Below are 16,797 nucleotides of genomic sequence, written 5' to 3'. Positions count from 1 at the left end.
GCGCCCGTCCCAGACCAGGTGTGTGGGTGCAGACGAGCCAGAGCCGGGTGGGAGCAGCTGGAAGCCGGGGCCCAATAACACAGGACAGGAACCAGTTCCCATGGAGGAGTCCCTCACAGCCGCTGAGGTGGAGACCCGGGCGGCGGTCTGAACCCGTGCGGCGAGCACGCCTCTACCCCGCATGTCCCTGCATCGTCCCGTGTTTCTACTCCCAGGACATTCGCCTAAGGAATAAACCGAGTTCCAGAAAAAAATAAAAATTCACAACAAGTTTATGTCAGAATTATTAGTAAGAATTTTACTGTTTTAAATATTCAGATATTAAAGAGAAGAAAATGTTCAAAAGCCATCTTCTGAGCCGATGGAAGATTCCTTAGCAAGACAGTGAGCGAAGGGCAGCGAGATGCTCACGTCAGAACAGAACAAACAACGGAGACGCAACGTTGCACAGGATGCACGTCTATGACGGTCTGCGCGTGGAGAAGAAGCGGAAGGACACGCCCACGGCAGCTCGCGGGGCTGCAGGTGGTGACGTGGGGGATTATTTCCCTGCTTCCTCCGGATTGTCCAGAGACCACGGCACCTTAATTTTGGTATAAAAATCACACCCGGATTTCTGTCCACAGAGAGAAACTTTTTCTTTAAGATCAAAGACGTCAAACTCTTCCCCGTCACCCCGGCTCGGCCCCCCAGGCTCGGGGGTGGGGAGGCCAAAGCCTCCTCTGCGCCCAGAAAAGAAGCCCGCGGGCCGGAGAGGGGCGCCGTGCGGACACCGCGAATCCCCGCTCGCCTCCGGAAGCATTGCCTTCCAGGTTGTGTCTTTCCCGAGACCACACACAGGGCGGGCACACGCGTACACAGCCGTGTACAGCGCTCGGGGACACCTGGTCCATGGCAGACACGCCCCACCACGTGCGGCCAGTGCTCCCGGGAGTCACACGTGTGGAAGCAGGAAGGGCCCCGAGAAAGCCACCAACGTGGACTGTCCACTCCCTGGAGGCCACGGAGGCCACGCCCTTCCTCTGCCAGGAGCCCACGTGTCCACGTGTTTCCTCCTGAGCACCCGGGACAGCGTAAACACGGAGACTCACTGAGCACCCAATGCCGAGGCGGAGGTGGGAGGGGCCAGACACACCTGGGCTCAGAGTGGACGGGAGCGAACCTTGTCTCTCGACGAAACAGCCGAGGCCACACCAGAGGACGTGGCTCACGTCCCCACCGAACACGCGGGGCCTTTCGAAGGTCCTTGAGGAATTGGCCACCGTCACGTATTAAACACAAAGTGAATTAACAAACTCTCTCACATATGTTCTTCGGAAACTCTGCGGAGGCTGCGAGACTTCTGAAGCTGACGTGGGGTCTGGGCAGAGAGGGCGGCGTGTGGGAGGCCCCGCCCCGCCCACGGGTCGGCCTGGGGAGAAGCTGGACTCTCCCCGCCTCCCGGGAGGGGTGATGAATGCTGCCACCACATGCACGCGTACCTGACCCCGAGCTCATCGAATCATGCCGCCACCATCTGCTGCCGTTAATTCCTCCGCAATATTTGTGTTTGGGCGGCCCCCACCTCGGGGGCGGGGCGCGGGCTGGCTGGGGAGCCGGGCCAGAAGGCATCTGTTGCTCCGGGTCCTGCAGCATCTGCTACTATTTCTCACTTTCCCGCACGCGGGGGATACGGTTTCTCCCAAAGGTGGCCTTCCCCGTGCACTGTCAATCCCACCATTGTCCGCCCCCGGTTCCCACGGTGCCTCCTGCCTGGCTGCTGGCTGTCTGCGATCCTGATACCGCGAGGCTGGGCTGTCATTAACCCTTTGCCTGCACGTCCGACACCAATTCAGCGCTGCCGGCCGCAGGTTGGGAGGGAGGGGCCACGCCTCAAAGTCTATGAGGACCGTGATGGCGCGACCCCTGAGCGGTCAGAACAGCACCTGCCCCCCCCCCACCCCTCCAGAAACACACGCTTTCTGATGGCAGCTTCCTCCTCTCTTGCTCCCTCTTTATCTTAACATGCTGCCCCTGCTCCCCACTCGCTGCTGAGCGCTGTGGTGGGATGTGAGCGCCCTGCTGCTGACGCCTCTAATCCTTGAACACCTACCTCCTGCTAGCCGGGGGCAGCCTGGCGGCCAAAGCGAACAGAGTCCCAAACCGTCACCTTTTCTTGACCCTGAGCCGCACAGGGCTTCTGTGGGGACACTGAGAGACTCGCCGTTCCTCCAGAAGCTGCTTCTAACCGCGCCGCAGCCCTCCGTCCCGCAGCCGCCGGTCCGCAAGCGCCGGGCCCTCGGGGTCCCACCCGACACCTCCAGCAGCCTCCCCGAGGCGCCCTGCCCGTGGGTGGGTGTGGGCTCTGCACCCGCTCCCCGGGACACCAGCAGCAGGAGGGACAGCCCTGCCCCGCGTCCCGCGTCCCGCGTCCCGCGTCCCGCGGCAGCTTCGTTTTCAGCCGCCAGGCCCAAGGCCGTGTGCTCACTGAGGTCGGGGACGGGGTCTGGAAGAACGCGCACTGAGCGGAGGATGGTATTGGATTAAACCACCTCTGCTGTTTCTGAGCCAGACAATGCTGAGGGTCAGCTCGGTAATCCTGCACATTTTTAATTTGTAAGTAATTGGCAATTTTTAAAGAGTGGCGGACATTTAGCGGGTGCCCACTGAGGACCTGGTATACATGAACAGTCAGCACGTTTCCCACGCGTGCCAGCACCTGGGAGGCAGGTGGCTGCCCGGTGACAGACCAGAGACGCCCTGGAGGGCCGGGCCGGGCCGGGCCGGGCAGGCCAGGTCGTCCGCCCGGAGCTCACCCACAGCCTCTGCTGCCGGGGAACGGGGACGGTAAATTGACGAAATGCAGGGAGTGCGGCTGGGTCTCAGGGTGTTAAGAACTTGGCGTGTCCTGGGACAAGGGAACGTGGTGTGAGATGGAGAGGATGCAGCGAGGGCCTGAGGGCCTCTCCCGTGGCCTTGGCGTGTCCTCCCATGTGGCTCTCTCTCCCAGTGGCCAGCCAGGCCCCGGGGAGCCCCGCGGGTGAAAGGGGCTGTTTTCCTGACGGGTGTGTCGTGGGAAACCAGGTTTTATAGGTTTGGTTGTTTGCCTCACTGACCAGTTTATGTGACCACCCATTATCCTGCTATTAATTACAACGCGTCCAGTCCCAATTAGCATTTCATTGCCGCATAAAACTCAGCATCGGTGCCGGGAGGTTTCGGTCCCTGGGAAGAGGCCGTGCGTCACCTCCGTCTGAGCTCACAGGGACTGGGAAGAACATGGGTGAGCAGAGAAACACCGTTTGGGCAGGCGTGAGGTGGGTGCACAGCTCACGCCTCCCCCAGAACCCCAGGATCCAGGGCGGGGACACAGAGGGTCACCCTGCCCGTCGTCACCCTCACACGCCTCCCCAGACGGCAGAGCTGGCACCAGGTCCCAGGTTGAGCTTCGCAGTGGCCGCCTTCCTCACAGGAGGAGGCGTGGGACTGACCCACCTGGGTCCTGGGCATCCTCAGCCCCGGCCACAGGGTCACTGTGCAAGGCATTCGCTCCGCAGCCTCGGGCGAACCCTGAAGAGAAAATGCAAAACCAATAAAGCAGCCCCCCCCCACCCCGGGGAGCCGGCGTCTCTGGGGGGCAGCCCCGAGCTGCCAGGCCCCCGAGGAGACTGCCTGGTGCTGGGCCTCCCTCGTCCAAGTGGCAGGAACCAGCCCCACCCTGACCTCAGGGCCAACGAAGACCCAGAGGGTCCAGGTGGGTCTGAACCACATGAGCCTCAGATAAGCAGTCTCGGGCTTTTCCCACAGACCCCTCCACAGCACGTTCTAAACCAAAGACACAGAAGACGTGGGGGCGAGCGAGGGGGGAGCAAGTGGGGGTACAGGAGGCCGGACCCCCTGAGCCGAGGGGCTCGAGAGGAGGGACGGGTGGGAGGGTCCCTCCAGGGAAGGACCAGCAGAGGTGGGTGTCTAGCTGGGCAGGGCTCTCGCATGGGGTCCCCACAGCTGAGGGCTGGGCTGAGCACTTTGGGAGGCTCCACTGTGACCCCCAGACCCCAGGTTCCCACCAACAGCAGGAGACCTGCCCCCTGGGAGGCAACAGCTGTGAGCCCTGCAGGGTTCTGGGCAGAGCTTCCTTCTCAACTTTCAGTCTCTCTCTGTATCTGTCTCTCTGTTTTGTCTCTGTCTCTGTCTTTGTCTTTGTCTCTCTCCATCTCTCTGTCTCTGTCTCTCTGTCTCTGTCTCTCTGTCTCTGTCTCTCTGTCTCTGTCTGTCTTTGTCTCTGTCTCTCTCCATCTGTCTGTCTCTGTCTGTGTGTCTCTGTCTCTCTTAGTCTTTGTCTCTGTCTCTCTCCATCTCTCTGTCTCTGTCTCTGTGTGTCTCTGTCTCTGTCCCTGTCCCTGCTCTGGAGCAGGAAGTCACTGCTGGCCGAGCCGGGAGCTGCTATCGCTGCCACGTGTCTGGGCAGATTCCTAACTTGTGTCCTAGTTGTCTGCTGTGTGAAACCTCCTTGTTTGGTGTGAGGTCGGAGCGCATTTGCATATCGAAAGTGCTCTGCTCGTAAACGCCACGTCCGTGATCATAATTACAGTTCACGTCTCTCGGAAGCTGCTGTTGGAGACGAAGGCAGGAACCCGAGTCCCGGGCCTGAGAGCCAGGCTCTTGTCTCCCAGGAGGGACTGGCCTCGTGCGCCCACGTCCCCTGCGCAGCCGGCAGCCGCCCGGACCTCCAATTATTCTCCAGAAATGAGCTCTGACCACAGCCAGGGCTTTGAGTCCCTTAAAAGCACAGACGGACGGAGGGATGGGCCTCCCTCCCTAGAAATAGATCAGCTGTTTCGGAGAGAAGACACTTCTGAGGCTCGAACTAAGCTCGGGCCGGTGCCGGCTGCCTAAAATACCTCACCTTGTGTCGCTATAAATCAGACCCCAGCCCCTCGAGCTGTGCGCTCTCTGTCACCTGTCACAGGCCCCCCCTCAGCCCCCCGGGCCCTCCCCTGGCCCTGGGGGTCAGCGGCAGGCGGGGTGTCCTGGCCAGAAGCAGCCAACAAAAATGCAGGCCCCCAACTCCATTAGAATAAGCCATGAGCGTGTCGTCATAACGCGGTGGCACTTACAGGGAGGAATGGGTGGTTTATCTGAAGTTTGAGTCTCTGCCCGACCCCCCGCCCAGAGGCCTTTGTGAATAGGCCTGGTCCCCGGGGGAGGCGGGGGGTCTCACAGGCCGGGGCCCGAAGACTTGCTCTCCTTCACCAACGTCGATGCTGCCCAGCCGGAGAGGGCACAGCTCGTGGCCAAGAGGGTCACCGGAAGGACCCAGACCACAGCAGATGCCCCGCAGCGGGGTGTCTTGAGGCTGGGTGAGGGGGCACCCCTAAACGGCCCTGCTGAGGCCCCAGTCTGGGGGGGTCATCGGAAGGGGCCCATTTGCTTCAGTGACATCAACCGACCGAAGGCCACACGCACAGCCCTTTCCCAGTAAGAGGTGTTGCCTGCGGGCTCGACGAGACCCTTCCGACGTGGCCCAGCCCCGCCCCCGCCTTTCCGAGGCTGCAGGCCCAGGGTCCTGCCTCCACGATGAGCGCCTTTCGGGAGGAGCCTGCACTTCCCACCTGGAGCCCTGCCCTCTGTGGGCCCAGCGGGCACCTGGACAAGCTGCTGGCCCCTGAGCGGGACGCCTGCCCTCCGTCAGGCCTGGAGGTTCGCCCTCCCCCCGCCCCCCGGGCACGACACGGGTCACACACAGCGGGACCAGCTCCCGACTTGCACGCCCTCACCCCTCAGATACCCGGAACGGGACAGTAATGCCCTCACCTGGGTGTCAGGAGCACTGACCTGATACAGCCTGTGGACACTTTATTTTTTTTTTATTTCTTTATTGATTAAGGTGTCACATATTTGTCCTCATCCCCCCATTCCCATCCCCCACCCCACCCCCCTGTTGTCCTTAACCATTGGTTAGGCTCATAAGCATGCACACAGTCCTTTGGTTGATCTCTCCCCCTTACCCCCACCCTCCCCTACCCTCCCTCTGAGGCCCGACAGTCCGATCGATGCCTCCTTGTTTCTGGGTCTGTTCTTGTTCATCAGTCTATGTTGTTCATCATTTCCCCTAGATGAGTGAGATCATGTGTCACTAGAGATATACTTATAAGAACCGAATGTGAGACGAGCAATAATAGTTATGCTAACAGGCAAATGAATCAGTCTGTAGTAAGTTTCTTTCTGGACCAACAGTTCTTTTGAGACCCAATTTCAATGTCCACCAGTTCCTTATGTGTACATGTCGGCACTGACTTTTCAGCTCTGGATGGTGGACAAACGGTGGTAATGCAGGTCCGACTCCCTCTGGTTTGGTCTCGCCCGGACCCAGGGGCGCAGCTTCACCCGGACTCAGGGGCGCTCGGCCTCACCCGGACCTGGGACCCAGCATCACCCGGGCCCCGGGGCACGTGGCCTCACCCGGACCCAGGTGGCCTGTGGACACTTTAAACACGTTGAAAGACAGACAAACGGACGTTGTAGTTGGAAATCTATGCTGTTCTAGAACCGCTAGTCCCGTTCACCAACACCTGGCCCCGAGGACCACCCGCCCAGGTGTGTGAGAGAGCAGTTAGCAGCTCCTCCTCCCCGCCCCCTCCATCTTTCTTCCTTCTGCGTTTCTCTTTGTGGGAACAGGTGTGCGAGCCATCACCTCGCCCTCCCCCGGGCCCTCCCTGCCCACCCTTCCCTAAAGGCTCCTTCCAACGCCCTGAGGGCCTGGTGGCCAGCAGTCGGCCGTGAGGTGCTTGTTGGTGGTGACTCCACCCGACAGACACCAAAGCGCAGCTCCGAGTCAGGCCGCGAAGGGCCCGTCACACAGGCCCGGGTCTGCCTCACCACACGTGGCAAAATGCAGCCTCCCGCCAACACGTGACCGAACCAGACAGAACTTCTTTTCTGGGTTCTTTGCTGCCACACAGAGCCCCCGAGAGCCACGCCCAGAGCTTCACGCCACCCTCACGTGGCCCCTGAGCGACCGGGGAACGAAAGGCCACCCGCAGCCTGTGCCCTGTCGGCCAGTGGGGACCCACCGCCTTCCTGGGGCTAAAAGTAACCCGTGTCCTCCCCTTCTGAGTTCCTCCAGCGGGCTAACAGTCCCGTTCACAGAGGCGGATTCTCGGGAGAAACCCTAATTTTAACACACACCCGTGGGGACTTCCCAGGAGCATGTCAATTCCAAGGGCTGGGGCAGCGTCAGGTGGGAGACAGAAGAGCCAGGGTCCGGGAGCCGAGGGAGAACGGGACACATGGCAGAGGCCCCTGCGGGCGACTCAGAAACGATGGGACCAGGTGCCTCGTGCCCAGGCCCATGCAGCCCGGCTGCGTGGCTCAGGGGCGCTCAGTTGCCCTGGGGAGCAGGAGACTCCAGTTGGATTCCCAGGCAGGGCACCTGCTTAGATTGCAGGCTCCATCCCCAGCGGGGGCGTGCAGGAGGCAGCCGATCGATGATTCTCTCTCATCGTGGATGTTTCTCTCTCCCTCTCCCGTCCTCTCTGAAATCAATAAAAGTATATAAAAAATAAATAAGTAAACAGGCCCAGTTGCCACCCTCCCAACCCACCGCTCAATCCAAACGGGGCTGCCCAGGTGGGGTCCGGGGCAGGTCTTTCCCCGAGTCTCAGGCAGGAAGGGGGGGGCGGGTCCAAAGTCCTCTCTGAGTCTTTGGTTAATCAGCAGCTTAAAATCAATATCTTGACCAGCAGTCCTTCGGGTCCCCTCAGTCCCAAGGCGCCTGCTGTTGCCAGGCCTGCTCCCCGGCTGAGTGGACACCCAGGCGTCTGCAGGAGCCTGGCCCGTTGTGAAGCACCACAAGGTCCCGAGATGCTCGCCTCCAAGAGCGTCTCGCCTGGCACACAGCCAGGCCGGCCCTGCCCACTCGCTGCCTAAGAGGACTGGCCCACCGAGCGCCCTAACAGTGAGAGCGTACCTGTCGGGGTGTCCGGGCGTCCGCGCTGTGCTGGGGGCTCACTCACCGCGTGGGTCAGGCCTGAGCCTTGAAAAGCGGGTGGAAGTGTGCGTGGGGAGCTCTTTTTTCTGGATGGAAGAAATGAAGCGCCTGGAATTCTATCGTGTGTTTCTACTGAACGTGGGGCGTGTGTATATTTCACTGAAATTCACGGCGGAGGAGGACTGTCACCCCTTCTTGAGATGGGGAAACTGAGGCTCAGAGAATCTAGGAACTTCGTGAAGGGGACCCGGCGCAAAGAGCCTGCTCAGAGCAGGGCCCGCTGCCCCCACTGGCCTGCAAGGCCGGCTCTCAGGGCCCAGGCCCAAGACCTAGGAGAAATGAAGCCCTTGAACCACGTGAACATCACAAAACCAAAGTGGTTTCAGGCTCCCAGGCGCCTGGCCCTGCTGTGGGAAACTGGCCACCACCAGGGGGACGTGGCCGGTCATTCCACCCATCGCGTCGATAGTGGCTTCCTCGGGAGAAGCCGTTCCTCCTGCCCGGGCCCACGGCTTCATGAGCGAAGCACCTGCTTCGCAGGGATGTTGAAAGAATTCCCTGTGCTTCTGAGACACAGCTATAGTTGAAACTCTTTTACTTACAAAAAAAAAAAAAAAAAGAATCTCTAGGCATCTTGTCTGAACCTTGCAAAGACCACACCTGGCCGAGAGCCGTGGACCCAGTGGCCAGGGCATGAACTGCCGTCAAACAGGTGCGTGGGGCCCACTGCCTGCCCCCGAGAGAGGTTTCCCCTGAGGAGCCACGGGTCTGCCTGGAGGGCAGGCAGGGGCGGGTCTGGGACTCGTGTGAGCACAGGACGGCCGACGGAGTGCCTGGAGCAGTGCTGCACACAGGGCTCTCAGGGGCCAGCGGCGGTTTCCACGGATCCAGCTTTTTCAGGGCTTTGGGGGCAGAGAGAGCATTCAGGGAATTTCTAAGAGTCCCCCTAAGCGCTGGGTCCTAACGTGACTGTAAAAAAGCAAATTCTGGGCACCCCAGGTTCACCTCCCTGTCGCTCTGTGGCCCCGGGGCAGATGGAAGAGGACGGAGTCTCCTGCCCACTCTCCACCACCCAAAGCCCGGGCATGGCTCCACCGCCTGCAACTGCACCCCAAGAAAACGCAGGAGGGGCACAGGACTCCAGTCACCTGGGGAGGGGACGTTGCCGTGGGAACCTGCACAGATTGGCTAACATGAGGTCTGTACTTTGGGCTGGAATTAGGTCAAAGGAGATTGGTGCACCGGTCGTCCCGCCCTCTTTGGCGATTAAATATGCCTTTGATCCAAGAAAGGTAACACATATCGAAGCAAACGTGAACACGGCTTCATGGGAAATAACAAAGGGTTTCTGGTGAGAAAAGACTGAGGCTCTCCTGTTCTTGCCGAATCTGACAGCCCCGAGGGGCCGAAGGTTCCCAGCAGCGCTGGGGGCAGCTCTCCTGACCAGATCAACCCCTGAGAGCAAGGCCGTCAATGTGCAGAGGGGACGTCTGAAGACGGCGGCCACGTGGAAAAGCTAACAAGATCATGTTGGTGAAGCGATGGAAGGATGTGGAATTGCTCGTAGACTGATTGGCACGTGGGAAGACGAGACGCCAGGAAACCCAGCACGTGACGTGGGTGCGGGTACGAACTCCAGGCTGAGACTCGGTTTTCCCCACTTTCTGCACCACGGCTTCATCAATTTAGGTTTAAAAGTACTTCTTCCAACAAAGAGTTTGGGGCTTTCCCCTCTTGGGAGTATTAAGAGATGGCTGCAAGCCAATACAGTGCGTAGGCTAGGGGCGGGGGCGGGGACGGGGACGGGACCCCAGGGGGCAGCCCCCCACCCACCTACCCCAGCCGGCACCCAGCCAGCTCCAGGGCGGAACTCTTCTGGTTGAGGATCAGCATAATCAAGACTTTCCACCACAACGTCACAACAGAAAGTACATGTTGCAAAGCACAAGCACCGTGCCTAGCTCACGCCCACACGAGCGTGGTCCACGCGGACCTGCGTGAAGCTTCGAGGCTCATAACAGGCAGTTACCTTGCGGATAACTGCCCACCCCCCACTCCAGCAGGTGGAACGGCATTTGATGTACAACTCAGAGCTGCATCTCTCTTCTTCAACATAACAATCTTTTCAAATGTTTTGGCTCAGATCACTGAAAAAATCACTCCGTGAAACAGCAACATTTTCATAGAGACAATCACAAGCATCAAACATGCATGGCCTTTTCCTGTACTTCCTTCCCAGCGTTCACGAGCCATCTTTCTGAAGATGGGCCCTTCGCGTGTGTTTCCAAGCTTGCACCTCGATGACCTCCTCTGCTGGCTTTCAGGGCGTGAAGACCCTGGTTTCCTGAGGTTATCGAGATACAATCGGCCTCAGTGAGTCATGGGAGGCAAATCGAGATGACGCGACGGCTGCAGTCTTCACGACTATCAGCACCGTCATGGAGGGTCTCGTCCTAGCCACACAGAACCCCCTGAGCCCACCGAAACGGCCCCTCGCCCCCAGAGACAGACCTCAACCCGCCTGTGTCGCCGGGAAGCCTCAGGGCTGAGTCCCGGGCGGGCTCCACACGCCGGGCGAGTCGGTCACCTCGGGGAGACGGAGCCGTGAATGGAGCAAAGCCAGGGGCCCCCCAGTCCGCGTGTGTGAGGGTGTGCTGCTCTCCGAACCTGGGGGCTGTCCCTGCAGACCCGGAGCAGGCTCACCGCCCACAGCGGCCGCCCGAGGGCCGCAGACAGCTGGGGAGAAGGACTATCCCCCACGCCCACTCCCCTTAGGAGGGACGTCACACTCCGGGCCGTCCCTGTAACCGGCCCGTCATGCGCATTCGAGGGGAAACCCGGCAAAGAAGACAATCCCGGGGGGGGGGGGGGGGGGGGGATTCGCAGGGGTGATTGGTGCAGCCACTTGTCATTGTTTAGTTTTTAGAAGTGAAGGTACGTGGCGGGGGAAGAGGAGGCGGGAGAGAGTGTGGGGCGTAGGGCGTGGGTGACCACAGCCCAGCATGGGGGACCAGGGCTGTGCGGGCTCCTGCTGGTCTGCCCTCAGGGCCCCCGCTCCCCCATCATTTAATCTGAGCTTGAGTCCCTGCCCATTTATGCTTTGGTCAATAGCATCACTTTCTGTTTTATTTTTCAAAGAGGTCAAAGGTTGGGGGCTAGCGGGGTGGGACCAGGAGACCGGGGTGCAGAGATGTGCTTGCCAAACCCCCGGAGAAAATGCTTCTGTCACAGAACATCGATGCTGGCCAGACGCCACTGCATTCATTCATTCATTCATTCATTCATTCATTTATTGCATGTGTCCCCCAACAGCTGGCGAGAATATCAGCTCAAATTATTCACCACAACACACTTTCCACTTACCTCCAGAGAAAGGGATTGGAAATCCTACACCCTGACTGGTTTGGCTCAGTGGATAGAGCATCCTCCTGTGGACTGAAGGGTCCCAGGTTCGATTCCAGTCGAGGGCATGTACCTTGGTTGCGGGCACATCCCCAGTAGGAGGTGTGCAGGAGGCGGCTGATCGATGTTTCTCTCTCATCGATGTTTCTAACTCTCTATCCCTCTCCCTTCCTCTCTGTAAAAAATATCAATAAAATATATTTTTTTAAAAAAAGAAAGAAAGAAATCTTATTCGTCAGGAAGGGTTGGTAAAAACTGTGGGATGGATATTTCTAACCAAAAGAAAGACTTCCCCTCTTCCCGCTGCCGCCTGGAGACTCGGGGGAGCTCTGAGAGTCGGCGCCAGCTCTGTGTCCAGGCGCAGCCCCGCCCCGCACGCTCGCGGCAGGTCCCAGAATCTCGGTCACCTGTCTGGGGAAGGGGACTGTCCCTCCCGTCCCCTCGGTCCTGTGTGAACAGGCACAGCACCAGTCCCACCGCCCTGCTGTGTCCACGGGAGCCCGGCATCTCCTCTAGAATGTCCATCCGTGTCCACGCACGCGGACTGCCGTAGGGTCCGCTGGTTCCGTGGCAGCGCCACCCTGGGCTGCCAGTGCGTTACTTACATCCCTCGTGCGGGAACAGTGGGCCCCAGGAAAGCACTTGTGGAGGAAAAGGTACGACAGAGGTGCTTCAGAAACAACGAGAGTATCTGGAGTAGGGTACATGGCGTCCCCCAAGCCCACAGCCCAGAATGTGACCTTGTTTGGAAATGGGGTCTTTGTAGACAGTTAGGACGGAGATGAGAGGGTACTGGTGCATGTGGGCCCTAAACCCATGACTATGTCCTCATAACAGGAGGAGGAAAGAGCCACAGGGAGTCGGCCACGGGAACACGGAGCCAAAGACGGTGACGTAGCCACGACCCAGAGAGCAGCCAGGCCTGCCGCCGCCAACCACCAGGAGAGCGGGGTACCGTGTGACCTCAGCCTCCGGAGGAGCCCCTGCTCACACCTGGACGTGGACTGCGAGAGAACGTTGCCGTGGCTCGAAGTCACGCGGCCCCAGGACACTAACGCGGCACCTGAGAAACAGAAAGCTCCCAGCGGCTCTGAGGGAGCCGCCACCCCAGACAAGAGCCTGCGAAGCCAGCCTCCCGAGGGACCTGGCTGCGCCGTGAGGTGGCCGAAAGGCTTGTTCTGAGCTCCACGGGCAACCTGGCCGCCTGCCCCAGGGCTGGGTGAGAGAGCAGTACCCGCCCCACAGCCCAGCCGCACCCTCTCTGCACACGGACTCCACCCGGGGAGGCAGCACCTGCGCCCAGGCCCTGGGGGTGACCTCGCTGCCGCCAACAGCTCGGGGAGAGCCAGGCACGCGACTGCCTTGTGCCCCGTGAGCATCCTTGGCGCAGTCTGGGGACCGTGGCGTTTCCCGTTGCGCTGGGAGCTGATAACCAGCAAAAAGACGAAAGCCCAGCGCTCATTCTCCACAGCAGCGCCTGCAGATCCGCCCAAAGTCAGGACCCGGCTGGTGGCCATTTGGTATCTGCACGACGCAGAGCCCAACCCGCCAGCTTGCTCAGAACCAGCAGCCGAAGGGCCCCCGGGTGTGAAGAGGGAGGTGCTGGCGGGGTTAGCTAGCTCCAGGTTCCTAACCCCACACGCCGGGCCTCAGGCACAGAGCAGGCGTTCGCCCGCAGGTTAGGACACACCACAAACAGGCAGAGCCCGGGCACCGCCTCCACGGGCCCAGCTCTGCCAACAGTGTCTGCCTCTGGCCCTGCACCCAGCCCTGGGCCTGGGGCATGCAGTCAGCAAGTAACGAAACAGCGTACGTGACTGAGTCACACCGTCAGGACCTGCAGACAACGCACACAAGTCAAGTAGAAAGTCTTGGTATTTGTGCAGCTCAAAGTCCAGGCCGGGTGGCGTGGGTGCCCCTGGAGCCTGTGATAACAGGGACCCCGGTTTGGCAAACACTAACCTGGCTTTATCTCCTGTCCAGAGAACACATTGCACATCTGTCTCCTGACCATAAAAGCCGACCCGGAGCACAGAATCCTGTTTGCTCTGCTCGCCAGCGCAGGCCCAGCGCAAACGCCGTCGGTGTGAGCGTGCCCTCGCCGGCCTCAGAGGCAGCGGTCGGCACCACCCAGCCTGTGGCGAAGTCGGCACCATTTCCCCGTCTGCGGGGACATACAGCCTCGGCTCCTGAAGAAAGGTCCCAGGGAGAATGCTATTTCTCTTGCTGTTTTTGTTCATCCTCATCCGAGGATAGTTTTCCCATTTATTTTTTAGAGAGTGGAAGGGAGGCAGTGGGGAGAGAGAGAGAGAAATATCATCATGAGAGACACATCGATTGGTTGCCTCCTGCACCTGCCCGGACCAGGGTGGGGGTTGAAACCTGCAGCTCAGGTCCTCGACTGGGAATCAAACCAGTGACCCTTCGGTATGCGGGCCGGTGCTCTAACCACTGAGCAACCGGCCACGGCCAACTGCTACTTCAAAGCAGCTGCGGGCTCGTGCCTTAGGCTTTCACTTTCCTCGCTGGTACCACTCTGGTTTGCTGCAGGTCTCAGGACTCCGTCTTTATAAGAAATATTCCATGAGACCGTGGCTGTAACTGGAAAAAGCAAGAAACATTCTTTGAATATTTCAGAGCAAAATGCCCTGAAAGCCCTGGGTTCCCCCCAGAAACACAGAGGAAAGCAGGAGAGCCGTGAGTCAGGGCAGCTGCCCCGCACCTGTTCCGATTCTCGCCTGGAGGGGAGAACGGGCGCTTTTCCTGCAGAAATCCTCCGGTTCTGCGGACACGTTGGCGGCACCATTGTTGGCTGAAACAATGTGCCTGGGAGGTGGTCTGCAGAACAGAGCCAGCCTCCCAAACCACCGGGAGACAGCCCCCCACACCGCTGAGAGCCACCCGTCATCCTCTCTTGCCCCCTCACCCCAGCCCGAGGGCCCATCTCTGCCGGGACACGGGAGCCGCTGTGACTCGGCCTCATGGAATACTCTCGGGTGTCCTCAGGGCGCTGCGGACACCCTGGGAGGACAACGCTTTCCGTCCCCCCCCCCCTTTGCCCCCCACCCCAGGATCGGGTCCCAGGAGAGAAGGCACCGGAGATGGGAAAGGAGCAGAGTCTGCAGGGAGCTCGGCCCAGGAGGGAGGCCGCCGCGGGGCAGTTACAGGGCCGCAGCCCCTGCTGGGACGGTTCCGGAAGACTCTGGACGGAATGAGGCAGCAGATGCATGGAGCCTGCACACAGAGCCACCACAGGCCCAGCTCCCCTGGCGATAGAACGGGAACGTACCTTCCACCTAGAATCTAGGTCCTAGATCCAAGAGTCTCACAAGCACAGAGACTAAATCATCGTCACGCGTTAGAAACCGTTTTGGAGCCCTGCCAGGTGGGAGAAACGTCCGACATCCTGGGGGTCAGTCTGTGTTGCCGTGTGACCTTGGGCTTCAACCTCACGTCTGGGAACAAGGACTGCATGAGGCGGAAGTGGTGGGAGCCGGCAGAGCAGGCCTCCGAGGGCAGGGTGACGCTGCCTCTCCCGCAAGAAGAGCTCAGAGGAGGGGGCTTTCTCCCAAAGGGGGTCCCAGCCTCAGCCTCTGGCCGTCTGGGTGGTGGGGGTCCTGGGAGCTGAAGGAAGGAGACGGCTCCTGAGCAGCTGTGGGCTAGGCCCGCCTCGCGCTGACTCAGCCGTGATGGGACCAGCAGTTGGGGTCTGGCTCCACCTCCTGTGGCTGGGACAGGTGTCAGGGCCACAAGACCACGCGGCCCAGGTCCAGTCCTGACCTTCTATTTTTGGGGTAACAATGTCTTTACGATGGGAGTCTCCTTCACAGGACCAAGTTGGCTTCAATAACAGGTTCATTTAACCCAGGTGACCTGGTCTTTGAGCCAGAATATTGAGTTTAGGGTCTGAATTACTTTAAAATGTTCCCAATTAACTGGACACTTGCTCCAGGCCTGTCTCGCCTCGGTCAGGTGGAAATTGCTTGAGAACAGGTGTTGGGTTTGGGGTGATGCCACAGGGCCGGCTGCCCTGACTCGAGCTGCCCTGGGGAGAGGGACCATGGCTACTGGCCACAAGGGGAAGCACAATGCGGGCCTCCCGTGGGCCCACCACGCCCGCCTTGGCCTGCTCCTCCAGCGCCGCTGAGCTGCGGGCAGTCTCAGCGTCCACCGCAGGGTCATGCTGGCCTGCCCCCACTCCCGCCCCGGCACTGCTATGGGGACCAGTGAGGACCACAGAGCAGCTCCTTCCAGCCACAGAAGGAGCGACCAGGTGTTGGGCGGCTGGACAAGCCACATCCTGGGTCAAAAGAACTTGACCTTAGCCCGGCTGGTGTGGCTCAGTGGCTGAGCGTCGACCTATGAATCAAGAGGTCACTGGTTCTAGGGCACATGCCTGGGTTGTGGGCTCAATCCCTTGTATGGGGCATGCAGGAGGCAGCCGATCGATGTTTCTCTCTCATTGATGTTTCTATCTCTCTATCCCTTCCCCTTCCTTTCTCTCTAAAGTCAATAAAAGTATACTTTTAAAAAAAAAAAAAAAAGAACTTAACTTTGAGAAACAGAAAGGCACCTTGCATTGTTTTTTCATCTTAAGTGAAAGACCCAAATAGAGGATGTTTTTCCCTTATAAATGTGCCCCTTTTAATATTGCATATAACTTGATTTTTTATGACCAAGCTTTTTCCTAAGAAAGGGCTGAAATTCAGTGAAACAAACTCATTCTCGGTCCTAAAGGACCTGCCGTCACCCCAGTCACAGACCTCACAGTGTGCCCCCCTGTCCCATCCCCTGTTGGTGGTCGCTGGGTTCAGTGTCAGACCAAACGGCAGGAAGCCTCAGGCCCAGTTCTGTCTGCACAGACGAGTGCTCACCAGGCTCAGCGAGGGCCTCGTAGTGCCCGGGGCGGCAAGCAGACACGTTGTTCCTCTGCTCCACTCCCTTCAAAGTTCCAGGTAACGTAGAAACAGATCTTCGGTTAACACCGATTCGCTGTGATAGCGGTAAAGCCAGTGCCCACGGCACAGACCTGGCTGTCCAAGAGGAAGGAGGTGTCAGAGACCCCAACGAGATGGCTTAACGTCCAGGTCCTCGTGCTCGCGTCGGCCGGAGTTACCACGCCACGTTTGCCGGAGCAGTTGATGTTTCCTTCATAAACAAGAAGGATGAGAAGGAGGGCGTATTGTTTTTCAAGGCTTCTTGCCAAGAAGTCACGGAGGACAACTTCCCACCTCCCAGCAGGAAAGTGACGCGGGTCAGAGAGGTTCCCTGAAATGGGAATATTCACGCCCCTGCCCACAGGCGCCGAGGCCCGGCCCCACACCTGCTCTCAGGTCCCTCGAAGTGCTGGCCTCCACTTCGACCTTCTGCAGATGCTCAGCTCGACAGAAACATCGTTTAACTTCCTCGTAGCTTCTCTATGAAAC

Source organism: Cnephaeus nilssonii (genome assembly GCF_951640355.1).
Source record: "Cnephaeus nilssonii genome assembly, chromosome: 9".
Lineage (NCBI taxonomy): Eukaryota > Metazoa > Chordata > Mammalia > Chiroptera > Vespertilionidae > Cnephaeus > Cnephaeus nilssonii.
The sequence above is the reverse complement of the archived record's forward strand: the minus strand, read 5'-3'. Positions refer to the sequence as shown.